Here is an 8,890-nt window from a genome sequence, read left to right as displayed (position 1 = left end):
TTCTCATTGTACTCCTCTAGAGGACTATTGGTATTTGGTTTTTCATGTTGTTTTTTCTTTGTGATTTTGACGTGTGAATTTCTTTTGTAGTTTCTGATTCTTGTGTGAGACTCAAGCCTTCAAGTTTAGGTCTGCTTCTTTTTGTGAGCTTTATGTGTCTTTGTGGTTTAATTTTTGGGCATGAAAGGCTGGTTCCTCTAAGCTTCCAGTTCTCTCATTTGATCTTATATTGGAGTGGCCAGATTGCTTTTGTCTTCAGGAGTTCCCACAGAGGACCAAGTCAGATGAGGATCAGATGCTCTCAGGCTTTCTCCTAAGGTCTGGATCCCTCCAGGATAGACTTTGGCTTCAGGATTTTGGGGGTTGGACTGGCCTGGGAGCAGGGCCCAGGAAAGATGCTGGTCTAGGGCAGCTGGTGGCTGTGCCACCCAGAGATGCAAAGGAAGATGGGGGCGGGAGGCAGCTCCAAGGGCCCCTAGGGACTGCACTGAGGAGTTGGATTGGTCTGGATGCAAAGGACCAGGAAGAGGAAAGGTCAGCCCTGGCGTCCAGGAAAGAGGCTGGCCAGTTGTGCTGATCCAGGGAGGCAGAGGGAGGTGAGGGTGGGGCCAGGCCCAGAGTGCCCCTGGAGACCCGAGAAGGAACTGAGTTGCTCTGGATGCACAGGATCTGGAAGAAGCAGTGGTGGTTCCCCAGCTGTCTGGGGCGCCAAGACAAGGAATGGGACAGGGCCCAGGCTAGGAGAGACAGGCTGGGGAGATGGGAGGGTAAGTGAGACTGGGGGAATCAAGGCAAGGAGAGCAAGATCTACTTACCCCAGAGAGAGAGGCCTTCGGGTTGGAGAGAGGCCTGAAGGTCTGGCAGGCCCAGGGAAGCAGAGGGAGGTGCAGGCAGGGCCAGGCCCAGAGTGCTCCTGGGGACCCAGGAGAGAGAAGCCTGAGGGTGGGAGAGAGCAATAAATAAAATATTTTTTAAAAGAAGCTGTAGGTCTAAATTCTGCCACCTAGACACCAGCCAAGTGAATCAGATGTTTGTGTTTTGAGTTCCAGTTTTAAAAAGACTTTCCCCTGGGGAGAAGCCCAGCTTCTCCTTGTAGAGCAAAGGGAATAATGGAACCACTCCCAGAGTCCTCCTGAGAAGCAAAGAAGTAGAGAAGCCAGCTTGGGGCTAAACTGGTGTGCTGGACACAGAATTCTAGAATGAGGCTATCTATTCCTCTTCTTTATCATCCGGCATGGTTCTCATTAGTATCAGTCTGCAAGGAGGACCCTTCCTGGGGTTGAGTCCTCCAATCCCAGAAGAGACTTTTTATTAAGTAGAATTTACACTGAACAATTATTACATGAGATGCCCATATAAGTTTGCCACAGGTACATCTGAATTGTTTAGACCCCAGATTTTGGGAAGGAGGGTTGCTTAGACCCCAGATTTTGGGAAGAAGTGTTGCTAGGGATTGAATTTAGTGCCTTGTGCATGCTAAGTCTTCCACCAAGCTATACTTGCAGCCTTGAAAATAACTTTTTGAGCCACGCATAGTGGCACACACCTTTAATCCCAGCACTCAGGAGCAGAGGCAGGCGGATCTCTGTGAATTCAAGGCCAGCCTGGTCTACATAGCAAGTTCCAGGCCAGCTGGGGCTACAGGGAGACCCAAATTCAAAGTACCCAGAGTAGATCTGCATTAAGGCTTGCTGCATGGCCGCTGTTGTGTTCACACAATCATTTGCTGTTATCAACTCTGCGATGGTAGGGTACTTACAGAAGCTTGCTGCCTGCTTCCTGGTTGGCCTCATGGTAACTGTATGGAAGCAGACTGGCAAAGACCACTGACCAGACAATTCTATGGGGGGTGGAGGGGGCAGTAGTTTATTTGAGAGCAAACAGACCACTGGGCGGCCTCTCAGGGAGCAAGGAAATAGCAGTGAGCAGGGGGAGTCAGACATCTTTTATAGGTAGTTAGGTGGTTAGGTAACTTTCCATGATGTAGGTGGGCAGTTTAGCTCCAGATTGGTTGGTTTCCCAACAAGCAGAAGGACCTGGCTGGGCTAAGTTCAAACCCACCATTTTAGGGTGTTGGGAGCTGCCCTGCCATTTTAGGAGCCTGCCAGGAACCTAACAGTGACTAGCAATCTTCTTCCATGTGTCTCATTTGCCAGGAGGTTCTGCCCAAGTCCCTGGGGTCAAGCAACTATAGGCAAAACCCTCTGACCCTGCAGTGCTGCTTGCCATCAGTGACTCACTAAGCAGAGGCAAGCAAACTAGGTCATAAGTGGGCTATGCTTTGACAAATGTCCACAAACCTGGATCTGTACATTCCAACACAGCACCTAACCCTTTGTGTGGATTAAACTCAGTAACAGGTGAAGTTGTCATTCTTATCCTGGACTCATCAATAAGCCCAGGCCAGAAGCCAAATGAAACGCAGATAGTTCTGAGCAGGGAGAAGATAATTGTGCACTGGGGGATGGTGTGAGACATTCGGAAGACACCTACCCACTACACGAGTGGAGCTGAGTCCTTTGTCTCCTGCCTAGACACTGAACTCGCCTCAGAATGAAACACACTTCTGCTTCTATCTTAGTCATAGAAGTTCATCTTTATCCTAAGTAATCCAGATGGGTTATTTGTTATTGGGAATTTGATTTCAGTTTTTTTTGAGACAGTTTCAAGTAGCCCAGTCTGGCCTCAAACTCACTATATAACTCCATCTCCCAAGCACTAGGATTATAGGCACAGGCCATCATGCTTGGCTTTGGTTTTCTTTTTAAATTTATTTTTATTTTATGTGTATGAATGTTTTGCCTGCATGTATGTAAGTGCACCCATGTGTGTAATGCCCATGGAGGTCAGAAGAGGGCATTGGATCCCCTGAAACTGGAGTTATGAATGGTTGCTAGCCACTGTGTGGATTCTGGGAACTGAACCCGGGTCCTCTGCAAAGGTAATCAGTGCTCTTAACCATCTCTGGCTTTGGTTTTCTTGATATAACAATTTTTGGTATGCTTTCAACTTACTAAAAGAATACAGACTATTTGATTGTCATGATAAAAAATGCTTTACATAGTATTTTTCTTTTTAATCAGAACCTTTCTTCATGTTCTTTTCCTAACAATCCTGTGGTGGCAGTTACAATGATCATCAGCCAGGTTTGGTGGTACATGCCTGTAATCCCAGTACTTGAGAGACAAAGGCAAGAGATTAAGAGTTCAGGGTTGTCCTTGGGTACACACTGAGTTCAAGGCCAGCCTGGGTTACATAAGGACCTGTCTCAAAAAAAAAACCAAGAATATGAATCATGACCTCTGTTTTGTAAATAAGGAGACATATATATCAGCAATCAGGACATCAACATTTCCATATCAGAAACCTATGACAGTTCAAAGAAAATGTGAATGGATGACTTTGTTAAAGTCAATCTGAAGTAATTAATTGAATTAAAGCCCTTTTTAAAAATTATTTTATTTATGCCAGGCATGGTGGCACACACCTTTAGTCCCAGCTCTTGGCAGGCAGAGGCAGGTGGATTTTTCTGAGTTCTATCCCAGCCTGGTCTACACAGTGAGTTCCAAGCCAGCTGGGGCTACAGGGAGACCCTGTCTCAAAAAGACGGAAAAAAAAATATTATTTTTTTATTTTATATGTATGAGTGTTTTGCCTGCATGTATCTAAATGGACTCATGTCGTGTAATGCCCATGGAGGTCAGAAGAGAGTTTTGGATTCCCCTGGAACTGGAGTTACAGACAGTTGTTAGCCACCACGTGGGTACTGGTATCAAGCCCAGGTCCTCTGCAAGAGCAGCCAGTGCTCTTAACTGCTGAGCCATCTCTCCAGTCCCTAGAACCCATTTCTTTTAATATGTTATCTCATACTTTTGGAGAACTTAAAAAATATAGAACTTTACTACATTTTCTGACAACTAATATAACTCATGAATAAAATAGTCCATTTTCATAATTAAGGGACTTTCTAGACAGGCATTGTGACACAGGCCTTTAATCCCAGCACTCAAGAGGCAGAGGTAGGCAAACCTCTGTAAGTTTGAGGCCAGCCTGGTCTACATAGTGAGTTCCAGGTCAGCTGGGACTACAGGGAGACCCTGTCTCAAAAAAATACCGAGAGAGAGAGAGAGAGAGAGAGAGAGAGAGAGAGAGAGATATTTTCTGTTGGGTGTACCCCCAAAGGTAACAAAATCAGTGCCTTGTAGCAGTATCCCCATGTTATTCAGCATTGTTGAACAGAATGCTATTGCCAGCTAACTAGGTAAAGAAATGGTCAAATACCTAGACAACAGAACATGAACAGTCAGGAGACATCATCATTTATGAGAACATGGGTGAATCTGGAGAATGCTCTACTGGGTCAGCCTGACTCTAATCAAAAATATGCTATATGGCATCCATTTTATGGGGAATCTTTCTGAAAAGATTGAATAAATAGATCCTGAGTAGAACCCTGGCTACCAGGAGTAGGGAGGGAGAAGAAATGGGAGACACAGGTCAAGAGCAACTTTGCAGCTAAAAGAATAGAGGTCTTGGGGGCTGGAGAGATGGATCAGCAGTTAAGAATACTGACTGTTGTTGCAGAAGACCCAGGTTTGAATCCTAGCACCCACATGGCAGCTAACAACTGTCTGTAAACTCCAGTTCCGGGGAATCTGACAGTCTCTTCTGCCCTCCACTGGCATTACATAACACGGGTACACTTACATGCAGGCATAACACTCATACACATAAAATAAAAAAGAACAATAAAAAAAAGAATAGAGGTTTCATGTACAGTATCTGGTTAACAATATTGTACTGTATCCTGAATATTTGCTGAAGTAGTAGATATTTTGGTACCCTCCCCAACAAAAATGGTAAATGTGGATGAGAGATATGTACATTTTTTTACTACAGCAACTATTTCACTATATATATGTAGACCAAAACATAGTGCTGTGTACCTTTACTATGTACAATTAAAAAGAAGAAGGAGGAGGAGGAGGAGGAGGAGGAGGAAGAGGAAGAGGAGGAGGAGGAGAAGGAGAAGGAGAAGAAGAAGGAGGAGGAAGAAGAAGAAAACTGCCAGGCTAGGTAGATGGCTCAATGGATAAAGCGTTTGCCTCACAGGTGCACGGCCATGAGTCAGGATCCCCAGGACCCTCATAAAATTCTAACAGCTGGAAGTCATGATGATTTGCCTACAATCCCAGCTCTAGGAAGTTGGAGATAGAGGTTAGACTAGCTATTCAACAAGCTCCAGGTTCAGAGAGAAACCCTGACTCAGTAAATCTAGTGGAAAACAATAAAGGAATATACCCAACATCAACCTTTGTATGTGCACATGCACGCGCACACACACACACTAACATGAATACACACATATTACACACATCAATTTTTTAATTAACATTTACATATAATTTGTGCTTGTGGGGTGTATGTGCATGTGCGTGTGCATGTTGCTTCACAGGCAGAGATAGTTCTCTTTCCCTCCCTGGGAGTTTCAGGGATCAAACTCAGGTTGTCAGGCTTGGTGGCAAGCACCTTTACCCACTGAGCCATCTCTCTAGCTCACCCCCTACCTCCCAAATTTTTTAGAATGCTGCCTCTTTCTACTTGGATTTCCCAGAGTCCTAGTTCATTCTTTCGGTGGCTTCAGCATGACCCTGTGCATTTTAGGGCTCTGGCTAAAGAATGAGTTGTAGGTATCTTTAAGTTGGGTTAACAGCAATACTATTCCCTGGCAGTAGTAAGCCACTGCCCACTGCTCTGGAGTAGGAAAGGCTTCCAGGACCACTCCTACCAGTTTAAGCCTGAGGTCTCACATCACACTCAAGCCTCAGAGGAATTGCCAGCCAGTGGAAAAGAAATCAGATGTGAAAGAGATGCAGCCCCACAGTTGTATCATGCAAACATTTTCTATCATCAAAAGTGTACAGCTTGGCCTGGTGGTCTAAACCTGTACTCTCAGTCACTAAGAGGCTGAGGCAGGAGGATTGAAAGTTGAAGGTCAGCCTGGGCTACAGAGTGAGTTAAAAGCCAGTCTGGGTTACTGAGAGACCCTCTCTCAAAAAGGCAGGAGAGCGCTGAGGATGAAGCTCAGTGGTATAGCACTTGCCTGGCAAATGGGAGGCTCTGGATTTGAGCCCCTGTAGGAGAAAAAAGCCCTAAAATGCAGGATAAAAAGTACTTGAGATGTGGTCATCAGTTAGTAATATATTTAATGTAAATTTTTGGGACGAATACTTAATTTTGTACATATAATGTTATATTCTCTTTATTCCAAAAGTATTTGCTTCAAGCCTTACAAAATCTAAGTTCCACCCTTTGGGTCTCCTCTTTTAGGTTTTAGAAGAGGCTGTAGGAAAGGTAAGGAAAGGGGGAAAATTAAACTCCATGAGTAAATTTCCTGAAGTAACTATATTTCAGGAATACTGTGAACCTAGAAAAACTAGAAATCGTGTTTTTTTTTTTTTCTGAAAAAGCGGTAAATGAAATAAAAATATAAAGTTCCAGAGAATACTATTGGATTTTCCTCTAAGACTGAATCTTTATAGCAGTGTTTGAGGAAAGTACTTTTCATATAATGTGAAATAAAGAACTCGGATTATTTTTTAAGAAATTATTTCTGTTAAGGCTTTTTTCTCTGTACATTCACGCCCACTATTGTCACTTCTACACTTAAATCAAACAAATTCAACTTGATCTTCGCAGTTTTTGAAAGCACCAAGTAACACTATCCAACTTGGAGAAAGAGCTTCGTTCTAAATTCAAAGGCTGAGCAGGGAACCTGCCAGGTAAGCAGGGCCCTTGCAGTTTCTGGTCTGATCTTCTGGTCTGATCATAGCAAGATTTCATTTGATTGGAAAACCCGGAATGCCCCCCACAGCTTCGCCTTGCCTCCTGGAACCCTCTTACTCCTCCGGGAACGCCTGGCGCTAACCTCTCCAGCACAGAAAACTGGCTCTCCGCTAGTCATCCCGGAATGTCGTGGTGCATCACCCCAGCGCTGGGGCGGTGCCCAGTCTCCCGGCCGCGCCCTGGCTCCCAGGCCGGACTGCGGATGCTGCGGCCGGGCTATCCCGGGTCTGGGGTCTGGAAAGGTAGGCCATGCGGTGCAAGTCTGGAAGTTCTGGGAGAACAACTCAAGAAAGGAGAGTTTGGTTTCTCGTCCCTTTCCTTAGGAAAACAAGAATAAGTCACCCCACCCACCCCAGATACCTTCTAGTGCAAACCACAGTTCCATAAAAACGGAGTTCGGCCCTTCAAAGTCTGCATTTTCTCCCTGGGAAGCATTAGTTAATGATTGCCAGCCGGCTTCTCGATCTGGACGCCATGTAACCGGGCACGTGACTTGGGGCTGGCTGGGGTTGTTTCTTGTATTTGAATAAGCTCAAGCTTATTATTGCAGTAGAAGTCTGTGGAAGTCGTGGGTGCAACGTGATTCCCTGGCGGTTACACAACGCTGTAGAGCCGGGCTCGCAGCTGCCTGCCGCTCCAGAGCTGACTTCTAAGGAACAGAAAACAAACACGGCTTGATGTGTACCAAAGTGAGAGTTACGTTTTCCCTTTGGAAAATGCATGATCCTGGCAAAAGACAGGGCCCAGTTTCTCTGAATCATATTTGTTCTCTCAAGACAGAAAGATAAACTACTGTGTGACACACAAGGAAGAAACCAGTGATCTGCTCTCCTTTTCAAATGAAGGTACAGCATTGGTTTTACCTTGGTTTCTGCTCTCTCCCGAAAAGTCCTCAAAATACTTAGTGGAGTGTGGTGGCGCATACCCTTCATCCCAGCACTTGGGAGACAGAGGCAGGCGGATCTGAGTTCAAGGCCAGCCTGGACTGAAGAGTGAGATTCTGTCTCTAAAAAAAGAAAAGTACATACTAAGTTGAGGTTCCAGTTCAGTAGTCAGAGTATTTGTGTCCCACATGCATGTACATGGCCCTGGGGTCAGCTCCCAGAACCATACACACAAAACCCCTACAATTATTTAAAATACAAATGACAAATTCATTTCGTAATTCCTCCCTCTCAGAATTTGTAGAACATTAGTAGTTTAATTTTTATTTTCAGCATATCCTGAAAAGGAGATCAGCAGATCAGTCTCTCTCTAAAAGGGAAAACAGGAGGGCCCTTTACAGGTTAGGGGTTCCGGTATAAGCATGCATATGTATGCAAATATGTCCTTATTTGCCTCTAGGAGTTTTCTCCCCCAGCGAAGGCGTCATCTTTGCTATGTGCCTGCCTGTTAACTGAGCACTGCAGTGTTTGTCTTTCTCCTGCTTCTGAATGTAGTCTGCTGTGACAGGCATAATCACAGGAGAAAGTCTGGAAAAAAGCATGGTCATCTCTAGACAGGAGCGAGCAGGACAGAGCCTTCCCTGAGTGGAACTGCAAAGGGAGGGCCCCATAGTTGTCTTTTCCTTTCAGAAGTGAGCCCTTTCTCCAGCCCAGACCAAGAAGATTCCAGCAGACACATGATCTTTCACCTCACTGGATACTGTTGCAGGAGCCTGGGAAACAGGTGAACAGGCCAGAGCCAGACAGAGCCCTGCACCTTGGGGACTTTACTCCAGTGACCACAGTTATCCCCAGAGGCCTGGCCTGGCTAACACTGCAGCAGTTGGGTACAGTCTCTATTCAAGACTGTATTCTTCTGGCATTGCCAAGATGGTCAAAGGCCTTTCTCTACTGGCTAGAAGGACTCATCAACTTGCCAGCTGACACATGAATTGAGTCTTTACTAGGAGATACAGGTGTGACCTGGTTTCCTTGAGACGTTCTAAGTCAGTCTTGAGAGAGTTCTCACCCACCCTTACGTTTTCATAGGAAGGCTTCATTGCTGTTGGCCACAGATAGCAGAACTACTCTGGAGTGATCACTGTGGGAACTATGCCCCA

At 45.4% G+C, this 8,890-nt stretch overlaps 1 long non-coding RNA gene across 1 annotated transcript in view; it reads right to left on the bottom strand.

Moving 5' to 3' along the window:
* Positions 1-876, bottom strand: part of LOC115068744 — a 16,352-nt gene extending 15,476 nt beyond the window's left edge. The window contains exon 1 of the long non-coding RNA XR_003848084.1: positions 816-876. This is a non-coding gene — a long non-coding RNA (uncharacterized LOC115068744). The remainder of the gene's footprint in view (positions 1-815) is intronic.
* Positions 877-8,890: the final 8,014 nt, after the last annotated feature.

This window comes from Nannospalax galili, unplaced genomic scaffold (assembly GCF_000622305.1).
Source record: "Nannospalax galili isolate Female #2095 unplaced genomic scaffold, S.galili_v1.0 scaffold768, whole genome shotgun sequence".
Taxonomy (NCBI): Eukaryota; Metazoa; Chordata; class Mammalia; order Rodentia; family Spalacidae; genus Nannospalax; species Nannospalax galili.
Note: the sequence above shows the minus strand (reverse complement) of the source record. Positions and strands in the feature narration are given on the sequence as shown.